The sequence below is a fragment of the Neltuma alba genome, unplaced genomic scaffold (genome assembly GCF_004799145.2).
Source record: "Neltuma alba isolate B1F8T4 unplaced genomic scaffold, ASM479914v2 tig00013315_pilon, whole genome shotgun sequence".
Lineage (NCBI taxonomy): Eukaryota > Viridiplantae > Streptophyta > Magnoliopsida > Fabales > Fabaceae > Neltuma > Neltuma alba.
In genome coordinates, this window is record NW_021637590.1 from 21,297 (window position 1) to 38,584 (window position 17,288).

A 17,288-nucleotide genomic window follows, 5' to 3' on the forward strand; every position below is an offset into this window, starting at 1 on the left:
GTTTGAAAGGCTACTTCATCAATGGGGTGGCCGAACAAGACCAGGATCAGATGGAAGATGAGGACTGCCCGACCCTTAGAGTGCCTCAAGAGGAATATGAACGTTGGTGCGCTCCATGGAGGAAGTCGCTCATTGTCAAACTCCTCGGCAAATCTATTCCATTGTGGCTAATGAAACAGAACCTCGCGCGCCTGTGGAAGACAAAACATGCATACACCACAAGGGACCTAGATAATGACTTTTTCGTTGTTTCATTTGAAGATGAAGATGATATGAACCAGATCCATCAAGAGGGTCCTTGGATGATAGCAGATCACTATCTCATTGTGCAACGCTGGAGACCCAACTTTGATCCCTGGGAAGCTGAACTTCAGAAAAAAATTGCAGTTTGGATGCGGATACCCCTGCTCCCCCTTGAGTTTTTCAACAATGAAAGCCTGAGGTTAATTGGAAGACTGATCGGTAGGACTCTGAAGGTTGACAAGATCACTTATGCTAGTGAGAGAGGACGTTTTGCTAGAATCTGCGTTGAGTTGGATCTCAGGAAAAAACTAAAATCAGCCATCAACGTGTTTGGGAAGAGACGGATCCTAGAGTATGAAGGATTACACCTAATATGCTTTCACTGCGGTAAGTACGGTCACCATAGAGATAACTGTCTAGATAATACTCAAATTCCAATATCCAAAGAAACCGTTGCCCCCAAACAAGCCAACGTCGATGGATCAAGAAACATTGCTAAAGTCAATGTGGACTTGAACTCGGAACCAAATGACCCACCTGCTCATCAGGCACCTTGCCACAACGTGTCGGAAAGCGGAATACCGAAGCGCCCAAATGAGGATAAGGAAGCAGAAGACTTTTCCGGCAAGCACGCAGCACCGTCGACGGAGGGCCTTGGGGTCTGGAACCTGGTGCAACGGTCAAAAGGTAAAAAATTAGGAAACAATGCAAAAGGAGGATCTGGTATTAATAACCAAGAGAAAATCATGAAGAAAGCTATCAATCAGGTTCAGGATCGCGTCATTCAGGGAGCAAAAAATATGGAGTCGCAGAATAGGAAAGAAGGTGAGAGATCCTCGCATGCAAGTAATGGAAACCCAAAAAATTTTGGGAAGGAATTCTCAACCAATATGAAGTGGGTCCCGGTGGATCAATTCAATAATTCTAAAAACAAAAACATCAAGGCGGATAAAAGGAAAAGTCAACCTAAATTGCAAACCAACAATCCCATTGCGTCTCCTCCCTCGAACGTGATATCAAACTTTTGGCAAGCTCAAAACCCTTTTGCGGCACTCTTGAATGTTAATGAGAACGGGTCTGAGTTTGATAAAACCAAGGAACTGGAAGGGAGATCAAATAACACGATGACTACTCAGGAAACCTCAAATCCTATGGATATTGTTTTAACATCCATCTCGACTTCACCTAATGGGAGTTACTCCGACAGGGAGATGATCATGGCTACGCGCGCACACGTCTCTGAAAAGCCAGATAACCTGAACGGTGATATGACTACTTCTCATGAGAGCAACAAGGGGTCTATAAGCATGAACTCCCCTATACCTTCAGTACCATGAACTGTATCTTTTGGAATTGCAGGGGAACGGGGTCCAAGGCTTTTCCAGGACTCATTAGAGAAATTAAAAAAAATATAGAGTTGACTTTTGTGCACTCTTTGAGACCAAATCTGGTGGCGATAAAGCAAAACAAATCAGTAAAAAGCTTGGGTTTGAACATTGCGAAATTGTTGATGCGTCGGGATTCAAAGGTGGCTTATGGGTGTCTTGGACTAACGAAAACTTCTCTATCAAAGTTCTTGAAGTGAACGATCAATATATTCACGTGGTGGCTGAAAAAAATGACGACAAAGTTTATGTTACTTCAGTTTATGCGAGCCCGAATAGCACCATCCGTCGCTCTTTGTGGGGTAAACTCACCCAGCTTGACCCAGGTAATCAGTGGCCGTGGTTTATTGGAGGAGACTTCAACGCGACCCTATTCTATCATGAGCGCAAATCCAATGCAGCCAAAGTAACCCCGATGGATAGAGATTTTTGCAATTGGGTTAGCCAGTTACAATTATCAGATATGGGTTGCTCGGGACCTTTTTTCACTTGGAAAAGGGACAAGTGTGAAAGCAGAATTGACCGAGTTATATCGAACTCAAGAGCAAGGAGCACTTTTATTGATGCTATTGTCAAAAATCTCCCATGGTTTAAGTCAGACCATCGCCCTATCTTGCTCCAGCTTCGGTATGGTATGTTCCCTAAGAACTTTATTTCTCGACCTTTTCGTTTTAATGCACCTTGGGTTCTCCATGATGACTTTAGCAGGTTAGTGAAGGAAAATTGGAAGGACAACAGTAACTGGAATGAAAATGTCGACAGCTTCACTAAAGAACTCATTGATTGGAGCAAAAATGTCTTTGGCCATATTGGAAAAAAGAAGAGTATACTTATGGGTAGACTTGAGGGCATCTCACGGTCTATATCCAATACCGGTATATCTTCCTCTTTGGAACAACTTCAGAAAAAGCTTTGGCTAGAACTAGAAGAGGTGATCATTCAGGAGGAACTTCTATGGGCTCAGAAAGCCAAATGTGATTGGTATAATCTTGGTGATAAAAACTCCAAATACTTCCATGCAAGAGCTAATGGGCGGCGACGACGCAATAAAATTGAAGCTCTCAGGCAAGATAGTGGAGAATGGACAGACAATATTGAGGTAATAAAAAAGGTTGCTACTGATTTCTTTATTAACTTGTTTCAAGATGATGGATATAATGACAGGTTGAATGAGAATAGAGTTTCCTACCCTGAGCTCGAGACTATGCATCTTGCAGAACTTGCGAAAGAGATCAATGGAGAAGAGGTAAAAGCTGCCCTTTTTAGCATGGGCGCTCTGAAATCCCCTGGCCCTGATGGTTTAAATGCTTTATTTTTTCAAAGTCAATGGGGATTGGTAGGTAAATCTATTATTGAGCTAGTTAGAGAAGCCTTTGCTAATCCTTCATCTATTAAAAATATTAACCATACTTTTATTGTGCTTATTCCTAAAAAAGACCATCCAGAGACTATTCGGGATTTTAGACCGATTAGTCTGTGCAATGTGATCTATAAAATTATTACTAAAGTGGTGGTTAATAGGATGAAGAATTTTCTTCCTCAAATTATTTCTCCTAACCAGTGCAGTTTTGTTCCGGGGCGTACAAGCTCAGATAATATTATAGTGGCGCAGGAGGTGATTCATTCAATGAATAATATGTCTGGAAAAAGAGGCTTTATGGCAATAAAAATTGATTTGGAGAAAGCCTATGATCGGATTAATTGGAATTTCGTCTTAGCTTGCCTTGATGAAATTAAAATGCCCAATTCGATTAAAAATGTCATTTATTCTTGTATATCCTCTCCTTCGATGCAAATTCTTTGGGAAGGCGACAAAGCAAATATCTTTAATCCCTCTCGAGGACTTCGTCAAGGAGATCCACTCTCTCCCTATTTGTTTGTGCTCTGCATGGAGAAACTCGCTCACATTATACAAGCTGAATTGAACTCTGGGAGATGGCGAGCCATTAAACTAGGTAAGTATGGCCCTCCTATATCCCATTTGTTTTTTGCTGATGATTTGTTGATTTTTGCAGAGGCTAGTCTAGAACAAGTATCGGTTATTAAGGAGTGCCTACAAAATTTTTGCAAAGCTTCAGGACAAAAAGTGAACCAAGGAAAAACTCGAGTCTTTTTCTCCAAAAATGTCAACCACACTAGAGCTCACCAGCTTAGTGAGGAACTGGGATTTATGCAGACTGCTAATCTTGGAAAATATCTTGGGGCTCCCCTCCACCATGAACGTGTCTCAAATAGCACCTACCAATTTATTATTGATAAAATCAAAGGCCGTCTCAGTGGTTGGAAAATTAATAATCTATCATTTGCTGGACGTGGTACTCTTGTCAGTTCTGTAATAAATGCTATGCCTTCCTACGCTATGCAAACGGCCTACATCCCGGATAGCACTTGCAAGAAAATTGAGAAGCAAGCCCGAGATTTCTTGTGGGGCTCCTCAGATGACAAGCGAAGAATGCACCTCATCTCTTGGGATGGTATCTGCATGGACAAACAAATGGGAGGCCTTGGTATGAAGCACATTAAACAGCAAAATAGAGCGTTCATGATGAAGCTCGGTTGGGGCCTAGTTACCAAACGCGATGCCCTTTGGGTTAAAGTGATCCGTCACAAGTATGGCTGTGGAAACGACCTTATTCCTCATATCAATGCTCAAAAAACTGGCTCAAATACATGGAGAGGAATCAAGAGCAATTGGAACCATGTGAAGGAGGGCATTGAAGAAAAGGATGATAGGGAGGGCGGTAAGGTAGCTCGATGGAAATGGCATAAGAGTGGTACGTTCTCTACTAAATCAGCTTACGCTGTTCTAAACCCCCCAAGCCTTCCCACCCATATAAGCTGGAAGAATATTTGGAAGATGAAAATTCCTCAACGCTGTAAAACTTTTACTTGGCTCCTCCACCACGAGCGCCTTATTACCAACAAGCGCAAACTAAAACGGGGACTCCATCATAACGGTCTCTGTGATAAATGCAAACACGAGGTGGAAGATGAACTTCATGCACTACGTGATTGTCCAGATAGTAAACGCCTCTGGGAACCCTTTGTTAAACCAGAATATTATCACAGGTTCTTCTCTGTTGAAACCCAGGACTGGCTCCGGTTGAATCTTTCAAGGAACGTCAGCCAAATAGAGGGTGAATGGAAGTGTATGTTTTCTGTCTTGTGTTGGCTGATTTGGAGGGCTAGAAATGAACTAACTCATTTAAACAAGGTGACCGAGTTTTCCGTTCTCCCAACCCAAGCGCAAGCGATACTGACTTGCATGAAACTCACGGCAACTAAGTTGCGGGGAATAAACATGAACACTACTCAGCGCCATGTGTCACAGCAGGTGAATACAGATATGGGTGACAAGCTGATTGTGGAAGTTGATGGGGCCTTCTCGGTGACCCAAGGTACAGTTGCCTGTGCTGGTGTTCTAAGACGACACAACAACGAGCTAGTGGAGGGATTTCTTCACAAGCTAGATCACGGGGACCACCTCACGGCAGAGTTATGGGGTTGTTTGGTGGGTCTTAAACGAGCCTGGGACCTAGGGGAGCGTGAGATTATATTACTTAGCGACTCTACAGAGGCCATTCAACTTATCGCTGGAGGTGACAGCAGCTTACACACTGAAGGAGAAGTCATCCAGGAACTCCAGAGTATGCTCGAATGGAATTGGAAAGTAGAACTCCAGGTTGTCAGCCGTGAGGACACCCGAATGGCTGACTCCCTCGCAAAGTTTGCTCTTAATGGTGCAATGGGTCTCCAAGTTTTAAGCTCGATTGCGGTGCAGACGATCATTGCGTCTCCTAGTCTTGTTTAGCCTTTTCCCCTTTCAAGTGTATCAAAAAAAAAAAAAAACAAATACGTAAAGAAAATAATACCTATAATAGCAGTGTCTCCTCCTCCATACTGTTCAATTCATCACTTAAATATGTATATTTCATATCTAATGCTGGTTGAGGTTCATGGGAACAGTTTCTATTGAAGATTTGTAATAAACATATCCTAAAAAAAGTTGAATCATTAATTTAAAAGTTCGAAGTTTTCTGGAGATCAATGCTTTATACATATAAATTATTTATTTTGATAGTTAAAATTTTGCGTCACAAATAAAATTTGTATTTAATTCTTTACGTCAAAAAATACATATAAAATCACAATAGTGATAAATTTTAGTGCCATCGAGTTGACGAAGTTTGAACTTTCGTTCTCTGATAAAGCATACATGTGTCTGCAACAAGGAATGGTTCTTGTGATTCCCTAACACACTGGTATTTCCATCCTCCTTGCAGCAAACTTCAAATCTCACCATGTACAGCCTCGAAAGATGTTTGAGAAATTAATGAACTAGAATTCATCAAGATACTCCCCGTCCTTATTATAAGACTTATGTAATTAATTTGATTAAATTAAGAAAGTTAGGTAGGTTAGTTAATTATAAGAAATATGATATGTTTTTTTTAAAACACCACAATCATCTTCTTTAATATTCTATCTTCCTCTTCTACTTGATTATGGTTGAGGAAGTATCTATAGAAATAATTTAGAAAAAATTGATAAATATGAGAAACAAGTCTTATACTACCTCCAGTCCTTAATATAGGACTTTGTTTGATTTTTATTTTGGTTATAAATATAAAACCCCAATTCACTTTGTCCCTAATATTTATGTATTTTTTTTCTAAAATAATCCTTCTAACAATGGTAGTTTTAGCCAATACACTTTATTAGCAAAGATATTTTAGGAAAGACAATACCTATTTATGACAAATAATTAACTTAACTTCTTTCCTTAATCTCCTCAAATTAGTCAATTAACTCTTACAATTAGGACCAGAAGTAGTATTTAGAACCAAAATTAACTCAATAATTAGGTCTTCTATTAAGAATCGGAGTATTTGAGTTGTACTTGACCATTTTTCATTTTTTCTGCCAAGACATCTTTTAAGCATCCGAGTCGTGCAACCAAAAAAAGAAAAAATCGGATACTCATTATAGATATATTTATAATTATAATTATAGTCATCCCGGTTGATTTTTTTTTCATAAGAAATAGAAACTAGTCCATTCTTCTTGTTGTTCTTTCTCTCATTATTTTTTTTTCTTGGCCATCGGCTAAAGAAGTGCGGACAAATATAATTAGCTAGACAGCAATATCACATACTTTCTAAATTTAGAGGTATATATATCTCCTTGTAGCATCAAAAAGAAATAATAATGCCATTTTTTCACACACAATTTCGCCCCAAAAAGCCACAAAGAGTGTCCTTGACGCCAATAAGATCATGGTATATATTCTCTCCCTTGCAATCTCCGCTTTCTTTTCATGATTTCTTCAAGCGAATTTTAAACCAATCGATGAGATAATATAACGTGAGTCTTTTTTTTTTTTTTTTTTGCAGAATGAGATACCTTTTGATTGATAGGCGATGTATATCATAATGTAAGACGTCAATTACTAATTATTAGATAACTAATTAATGATTTTTTTATTAAAAAAGAGATAATTAATTATTTTAGTTGCGTATGAAATAATAATATTCATTTATCTTTAATCACATCTACTTACTTACTCACTTAGCCTTCTCCCACTGCTCCTTCTTTTTCCTCTTCTCTCCTCTGTTTTTTGCTTCCTAAATTTAGAGGTGAACAGACATCGCAACATGAAAAAAGAAACAACGTCATATTCGTTCTTGATGAAGCAAAGCTAAGTGACGAAAAGTTCATATGGATTATGAAATTATAATTTTTCCCCTCTCGACAATATGGATACCTTTACTTTATTATAAGGCTTAATTATGATATCTTTTTCAAATACAGAATGAGGCTTCATGGTGCACCCATGCATGAAGCTATACTTTATTCATATGTTCCTTTTATACATGTTTCTCGGTCACTTCAGGAGCTTAGCATCAAAGTAGTGTGAAAAATATCATGTCATGACTTTGGATGTGCTCAAATATTACAAGTAATCTTGTATGAGTTTCACATTCTAAACTTGATCTAGACATAGCATTATTTGTCACGTAAAAACAAATAACACTAGTTTTGTTGTTTACCGCTCAAGCTTTTGTGTAGAATTATTAATAACAACAATTTGTAATTGTGTTCTGGAAATAGTACTACCTCCGATCCTTAATATAAGATCTTGTTTGACTTTTATTTTGATCCTGAATATAAGATCCCAATCCACTTTGTCTCTCATATTTATATATTTTTTTTCAAGATAGTCCTCTTCATAATGGTAACTATAGCCAATACACTTAATTAGTAAGAATATTTTAGGAAAGACATCACATATTTATTACAAATAACTAACTTAACTTCTTTTTTTAGTCTCCTCAAATTAGTCAACTAGCTCTTATAATTAGGACCAGAGGTAGTATATCTTAATAATTTGGATTAGTAACTAATCAGATGGCTTATTTGGGCCGTGCTGATCAGAAGCGTTTTTTATAATTAAACTTTAGTATAACTGGGCCGTCTTTAATTATAAACTTTACCCTACTCGAATGCCTAGATGCTTTCTTGAAATTATCGCCACGCCGCATTGAAATTTCACTTCTTAAAAGGAAAAAAAATGCTGGAAAATTTTTTTGGAATTTCCCGGGGCAACATTCATTAGTTGTCAATTTATGTAAGGCCTAATAAGGGTTTGCGGCTTTGTGCAGAGATTGGAGATTTGGATATTGTAGTCAACATCAACTCAAAATCCTAGTCTTAATCTAACAAAATCCTCATCAAATAAATTCTGGAGGAGATTATTATAAGAGACTGAGAAGCAGCGGCCCCCTCCCCTCTTTTTCGTGCTAGGCCAACATCGCAGAATCTTCGCCTCTTCGGATTCGGTGTCCCCTTTAATTCTCTCAGGTACCATACTTTCTCTGAAATCTTGATCCTCTTCTTGGGAGTCTTACAGATTTTTATTCCTTTTCTTTCTCTACTAATTCATGATCCAATAAATAGAAAAAAGATCCGTAGTGTATCTTCTTCTTAATTATCGCAGATCCCGATGGAGATCATCAGCGTCCGAGGGCACGGCATGGCCGTAAGCGACAACAACAGGGAAGATCAAGAATCAGAACGCCAGAAGTGTAAAAAGACGAGGCCGGAACAAGAAAAAATTTTCCGGCGCCTTCCAATGGAACTTGTCCTGGGCATTCGCTCAGCCGAAGACATCGACGACGTCGACTCGGCGGCGGAGATGCGAAGGTGGTACTGCGTGCTGTACTGGATCGAACCGGACCAAGTGCATCGCACTCGGGCGGTTCAAACCTCGACGAACGACCCGATCTGGCATGAACTCGATTACCTTCTAGTACGAGACTATATTCCTGGATACTACGGCTTCCTCAACGTGGAGATCGCCAGATTGTGCTCCGACACCGACCCTGGAACCTCCTCCGGGACTGTCATTGTGGGCAGGGCTAGGGTGCCATTGCCAAGCTCACCTTATCGTACGTTTGAAGGTAACTTTAACCTGGTGAGGCCAATCGGCGAAGGGCACATGTGTCTTGCAGGAGAAATATATCTGTGCATGAAACTGCAGAGGCCATTGCAGCTCCAGCAGCCTGATAACACCATCATCAATGATCAGTAGTTAGAATATTCTGACTATTTCTGGTTCAATCTGATCAACTCACCTAAGGCTTTATATAAGGTACTGGTCATGATGGTGATATATAATGTAGTTGGTACATGGCTTAGCTCAAAAACAGTTTATGTGGTTTTCTCTGTTGCACAGGATATATATATATACACACACACACACACTCAAAACAGTTTGTGTGGTTTTCTCTGTTGCACAGGATACACACACACAGACACATGTTAGATTCGTGTTGGGTCCCAGAAGAGAAGGAAACCCTTCTGATGTTGCTTCTTTCTTTTTTTTTGGCTTTTTCAAATTCAGAAGATGACTGGTATCTTATATATGTGATATGGTGGGATTCTTGGTGTTTGTGTGGGTGCTATGGAGGATTTACGAGCTGATAGAGATATATTGTGATTAGTTAGGAGGAGATTAAACTCAAAATCCTCGATTAAGTGCGGTCGAGGAGGAGATTGACGAATGATCGCTTTCAAATCTTCAATCCAAATCAGAGCCTCCGACGTCAGAACGGAATCTCACTTTCAAACTGATGAATGACCACTTGGTGTTTGCGCGCACACTCTTTGATTTTCATCTTTAACTTCTGAGACTCATCCCTTGCATTATTGGCTCAGTGAAGGCAAGTAACTTCCTCGATCTAAGGCGAATATATTGAAAATGTGATGACAAGGGAATTTTGTTATACGGAAAATTAGTGGAAATATGGTGTTGTCGTCTAAGTAAAACGTAAAACATAAAAAGGAGAATCCTGGCAGAGTAACCGAATAATATTTTATAGATTTAAACCCACTAAAGTCTTTTCTCTTAACAATTGTCTATATTAGGGTGTTATTTCTCGTTACTTTTTTATTTTGGAAGCATTTGTAAATATTCGACGCATCCAAGTGATTCAACCAGCTATTAGTTTCGTTTTTGTTTATATTTTTTTAAATATGCCCAATTAATTTTATTTATTTTTCAATTTAAAACTTATAAATATATTGAAGACGTTAAATCACTTATACCCCCGCATTTTAGACTTTTAACTATCTTTTAATTGCAAGCAAGTTTTAATTTATTTGTTTTCCCAAAAACCTTAATTTTATTATGCCATGCTGCTATACACCTGTGTGTTTTACCTGTTTGCCGTTTGATTAAAATTTTATGACGGGTACGCATCCTACGCTGTAGACGATAACTTTAATTAGTCGTAACAAGAAGATTCCATGTAGTTAAAGAATCTGCCACATCATCAGCTTTCTTTTTGTTAAGAAGTATTCAATAGATTGATGGAGGGGAGAACGTAAATGAAATTTGTTTAATATTATTACCTCCACTTTTTAATATAAGAGCCAGATAGTTAATCTTAAAATATTAAAAAATTGGTTAAATTTATTATTTATAATAAATTGATATTGTCTTCTTTAAAATATACCTTTTTTTTAATAAGAAAGAGTAATCATGTATATTAGAACTACTCCTTAGTAAAAATTTCTTAACATGCTATAAGGATTAATTGATGACAAAATAAATAAATATTAAAAACAAAATAAATTAAAATTTTATATTTAAAACCAAATTAAATTTTTAACTAACCATTATGTTAAAGGCAGGAGGTAGTAATAATTAAGAAAAATATCACTTGACTAAAGAGAGATTCCATGTACATAAAGTACAACAAATAATTAGAGTAATAATAATGAGTTGTTGACGTCCTTAATTAATGATGGAGCCACCCGCGTAAACAGACGCTAATAAAGATTTATTAGAAGCATGCTCGGTAACTGGAATAGTCATCAAGACCCCAAGCAGAACGCATGAGTAGGCGCTAGAAATCGAAGTTGACTTTAGTCCGATCTTGCGCTAGATATAAAATATACTAGCTCTGATACTTAATACTACCTCCAGTCTTAATTATAAGACTTTATTTGTAGTTTACAAATGAGGTCTTACAATTAAGACTAAAGGTAGTATAAGAGTTAAATAACTAATTTAAAGAGATTAAAAAATTAATTGAATTAGTTATTTGTAACAACTATATATTGACTTTTATAATTACCATTATTCAATCATGTACATTTGAACTATATTTGTGTGAAAATACTTTACAATTAATAGAGATATTTTTGAAAACACATTATAAATTTAAAAAATAAAATGGATTGAGGTTTTATATTTAGGAAGCGAATGTGGTATTAAAATTATATTCTAACAAAATTGTATTTGTTTTATTGGCTAAATTGTGTGATTCATTAACATATACTATCGTAGTTAGAAGAAGTTTACCTCTTTCCTGTCATTGTCAAGAACTAAAGAAATTAGTCTCTTCTCCCGACAGAGAATACTACTACTCTCTCCATATAAACATACAAACTAAGTTAAATATTTTCTTCCACTATTATTTCATATTGCCTTTTCCTTATTTGCTGTACTATCTCATGTTTGGTCTTCTATAAAAACGAATTTATATCAATGCAGGATAAAAGTAATCAAAGTTTCAATGTAGGATAAAAGCAATCTAATATAATAAATTAATTTGGGGATGTTGTCTTCAATACTTCCAAGTTCCAAGGGTTTAATCTCTACTCCTAACAATTGATATACTCTTATGACACGTTTAGTATGGATGTAAAGGCTTTTTTCAAGAGGAAAAAAAAAAAAGATGAACAGATACGGTTTCTCTTATCTTGATGTAATTTGGCACTCTATATTTAAGCTACGAAATAATTAATATCAGCTTCCGTTATGCTACATATGGTCTTTAATATAAGAGCTAGTTGGCTAATTTGAGTAGGTTAAAAAAATTAATTTAGTAATATGTGTTGTCTTTCTTAAAATATCCCTGCTAATCAAGTGTATTAGCTAGAATTACTATTATTATAAGTAATATCTTAGCAAAAAATGAATAAATATGAGAGATAAAGTGGATAGAAATTTTAAATATAAGACCAAAATAAAAGTTAAACCAGTTCTTATACTAAAGACTGGAGGTAGTATAAAGAAATTTTGCCTCCCTCACTTAGGCAAAAGAAAGGTGTTTTCTACCAAATATATATCAATAAAAATCTACCGCCAATGTTGCCTTTTTAAGTATTTTATCCTTTATTTTTCTAAAATGTTTTAATTTCTAAAATTTTCAAATAATTATTATTTTATAAAAATATTTAAATGTTATCACTGTTACAAAATCTTATCCTTCTACGAGTATTTAATATTGAAATAGTAATGCTTTTGAAAATTCAATTTAGGTATATTTAATGAGGATTATTTATATCGTTGGATATGTGTGTGTGTGTGTGACACCTTTAGTTTCTTTTTTAATTTATCATTCCTGCCAAACTTCCAATAAGAAAAAAAAAAATTCCTACACACTAAACACGTTTTAGTGCAAAACTCACCATTCTTTGAGAGCATCTATCCCACTCTCCCTCTTCATTTCCCTAAAAAACTGTTTCATCTTACTAATTAACATTACCTTAATACCTCATCGGGATTAAAAAAAAAACAAATCACTGCTACTCTAGTATTTTTTAAGTCCCCCTTATCTCAAGTGATCTGTTGACTCTATTTTGTTTATGCACACGTTACGGATAAAATGAAGATAAGAGAACGCATGTTAGAACACTATTTTGACTTGGTAGCTCAAGTCAAAATGTGTATATATGATGATCAAAGTTGTGAGTTCAATCAAGTAAAAAACTTACGGCAAAAAAAAAAAATCGTGTAAAAACTTTAAAGTTGGGTAGATCGAGCTTACCTTGGGAGTTAGCATGATTCCGCCCAACCCAATTTTTTGATTAAAAATTAAATTTACGGAAAAAAAAGTACATCTTTATCTTTGAGCACTAATAATAAAACAAAATTAGAATATATTTAAGGGAAGAATCCAAATGGTTTGGCCTGTAAAAAATGTGTTTATGGATTTTTTTTGTTCATACACTCTTTTTTCCCAATCTTATCTCATACGGGGCTTATTCATTTCTTCTTCCAACAATTGAGTTAGGTCCATGCATATTTAATATTATAAAAAGTACTATGACTAGCTATAACCAAAAAGTTGAAATTGACACACAATAAGGAATTATAGAATATAATACATGCATTGAATATCCTAAAAAGATTGATATACATGTGATTTATACCAAAATTGGAATATGAGAATTGCACTTTGCATAAAAATATCACACGACATATGAATAATGATATTTATAATGAATTTCATCCTATCTTTAACATAAGAGACATAGAGTTGGTGCAGGATTCTCATGAAGAGATAATTTCAAAATATCCCTATTGATAGTAAAAGATTCCCACTAAGAGATAATTTCAATAATCAAATACACATAACTAAAAAGAAGAGTCTATGAAGACCAACATATATTTGTGACAAATAATCAATTTAACTAATTTTTTTAATATTTCTAAGTTAGTTATCTAACTTTTATATTAAAGACGATAATTTACATGTAAAAACTAAAATTTAAATCTTGTATATTTGCATGGTCTAAAATCACTCACGTCGTTCATGGCTTCTAAATAATGCCATCTTTTGTTCGTTTTATATTATACGTAGAATATATGGATATTATATATCTATTGAGGTTACATCTCCTTTACTAAAATTATTTTATTTTATTTTTTAAAAAGAGACTAGGAGGGATTTCAATTTTGAAATCAATCAATCAATAGACGGCTTATTTTGGTAAGGTGAGCTGAATGTAGCATATTTATGTTGAGTGATGTGATCACCATTTTGTGATGAGGATCGATTGAGTGATGAGTCAACTTAATGATTTGTTTTCTGTTTCTTTTGTTTTTTTTTATCCTTTTTCAATTTCCAATTACATTCAAAGAACTGAAGAACCTTCCTGTCTTTTCCAATAATCTTGAGCACTAATTAAACGATGCTACATGAAGGAAATGACAAGCCACAACGTTACGACGACAAATCCTCACAATATTCTTGGAATATAAAAGTACAAGTGGAACCCAACCTATTGCTGGTCCAAAAAAAAAAAAAAAAAGGGGAACCCAACTTATAATTAAGCACAACGAACCAATATGGGGGTAGGGTCCCATTCTTATGCACATCTCTATTTATATGTTATCTGTACGGTTGAATTATTCCCCCCCAACCATTCCTTCTTTTTGTTTTTGACCAGCACCCCCACCATGCATTCAATACATTTATTTGCCTTCTTCTTTTTTAAAATTTATGAAAGCCTCCTTAACAATTTATCACTCCGATCCTAATTATAAAATTAATTTAAAAATTATTTTGATTCTAAAAGGGTGTTTGGAAAACACCAAAATCAATTAAAAAAATATTTTAAGACAAATTTTTTTTCATATACTTATTTCAAACACCATAAAATTACTTCTAAAAAATTAATCCAAATATTTCCTAAATGTAAAATTTTAATCCAATTATTTTCCTTTCAAATTTATAATTTTCTTCTTAAACTATTCTTATTATTGTATATTGAAGAAAAAATTATATCTCTATAGAGAAGTTTCCCATACAAATTATCAAAGGGGTATTTTGAAGACACTAATAAATATATATTTTTATAAACAATTAAATCAACTAATTTTATTTGATAAATTAATTATTTAATTCTTATATTTAAAATAGGAGGAAGTATAAAACAGAATGAGATAACTTCATTCCAAAAGAATTTTTCAGCGACAACCATGCACAATTAATTAATCACTGATCCATACAATTCACTTTCTTTTTTGCCCCATTTTTGAATGATGCCTATAACTAAATGAATCCCTCAACTAAAATTATATAGTTTTTTATGTGGACGGAAAAATATATGGTTGAGTTCAATGCACCTCCCATCCAAAAGGAAAGGTACTGTAGGAAGAGTCCATCAAATTGGCAAAAGATGAAGCTTTATTAGTATTTTTCTCTCCCATCATTGTCGATGATGAAGATTATTTACCCTTGATTTTGCCTAAGCTAAGCTTTGTGGATTGATGATTGCGTTTGCCAAGTGTTTGATTCAATGTCTTGAATATGTGCGTAGGGGCCCTTATCAACATTGTCATTATTGCAGTCCTCTGAATCTTTATATAGGACTACATGATTAATTAGGCCATTAAATCATCGATGTTTGAGATAAATTGAGTTGACTTAATCGCAATAATTAGGGACACTGGTTAAAAGTTGACACCATTTTTGTTAGGGATCTATCATCCACGATGATAATGGATAAATTTTGGAGAAATTATAGTTCTATAATGTGCTTGTGCGGCTTTCTCTCAAAGTTATTTATTATAAAATTTTCTATAAAACAATTATGTTCAGAAACAAGGGGCTGAATACTTTTTTGCCTCTATTGATATTCTTCTTTACTGATCCGAATCTATATATAAAACTACTTAAAGTTATTCAGCATATATAACTTTAGATTCTAACTTTAATTAACCTAAATACACACTATTCATTTCACGTACAAAACTTAGATTAAATGTCTTAGGTTTATTAGGTCCAATGAGTCAATTAGACGCTTCCACCTGGACCCTTTTTTTTCCTTCACACGCCAACACTTAACCTCAAAGGTCTTCCTAAACCACCGTTAAAAAGAAAAACTAACACGAAATCACATTTGCTTTCATCTTTTCTTTCTCCTTTTCTTTAGAGCCTATTTAGAATAGTTTATAAATAGTTTTTTAATTGTAAATTGTAAAATACAAAATAAACATGTAAAAAAAAATTTATGCCAATTTAAATAAAGCATGCTTATAGATGTTTATAGTCGTGATTCCAATAAACTCTTAATCGGTTGAGTAGCATCTCGTGTAGTGTCTCACACTTGCTCTCTCTTATTGTCCCCTGCGACTGTAGCTACACGCTCCGTGAACAAAATCACACTCGCGTACCTGAACAATAGCCCCACCCCTCCAACCATCGACGGCACCCCCATCGGCGACACTTTGTTGCTTTTCTCGATTTTCTTCATGATGTGTTTGTCTTGAAGATTGGATCCAATGTGCAATTTGTCAAGAACTAATTGGTTTGGTATAACGATTGTATTGATTGTACTCATTAGCCACGTGATTTCAATATCTCAAGGGCGAGAGGAGTGAAACTTGCAACACCGGAAAGAAAGTTATTGGAGTGAAACACACACACACATTTTGATCCTTTAAATTTATTCTTATTTTTATTTTGATCTTTTAAATTTTAAATTATAGGTTTTGGTCCTTTAAATTTCTTTTCATTTAAAACATTGGTCCCTATAATCTAATAAAAAATAAGATCATTTTGTCTCTTAAAAGACCAAAATCTATAGTTTGAAATTTGAGGGATTAAAATCAAAATAAAAATAAATTTAAAGGACCAAAATTTATATTAACTGAAAAAGAAGTAAAAAGGAAGGGTTTATATTTGTTTTTTTTCCCCAAAAATTTTAATCAGCAAATGTGGTTTAATTCAACCTTTGAAATTAATTAAATACTGATGTGTAAAAATAATTTGAGTGGGAGCATCTGTTTGGCTCCCACGAGGGCTTATTTGGAATGGTTTCAAAGCAACTTTTCAATTATACATAATTTATAAAATATGAGGTAAGTATATTAAAAAAGTTTTGTTTCCTAATACGAACATATATTTATAACCACTTATGAATGGCACATTCAAACAAGCCCTACATATATTGGGCACAAGAAGGATCTAAATTTTATAGGATATTATGAGATGCTACCTCCAGTTGTAATATAAGACCTCGTTTATAGACTATAAACGAGATTTTATAATTAGGACTGGAAGTATTATTAGATTGAAGATAATCTCCACCTCTAAAAAAAGTGGATTGAGAATTAATAATGAACTATATATATATATATATATATTTATACGAACGTCGTTTCAGTGCATGTACTAATATCAGCTTTTGCCAATGCAAATTATATATTATAACATATAAGAAGCATATCTTCGTTTTGTCTTTTTGACTAATACATTGGACGAGATTATAAGACACATACACGGCAAGGAAACCAGAACGAAAATAAAATAATTAAAGACAATGAGACCACATGAGAATGTTTTCTTCTAATCGGAATGT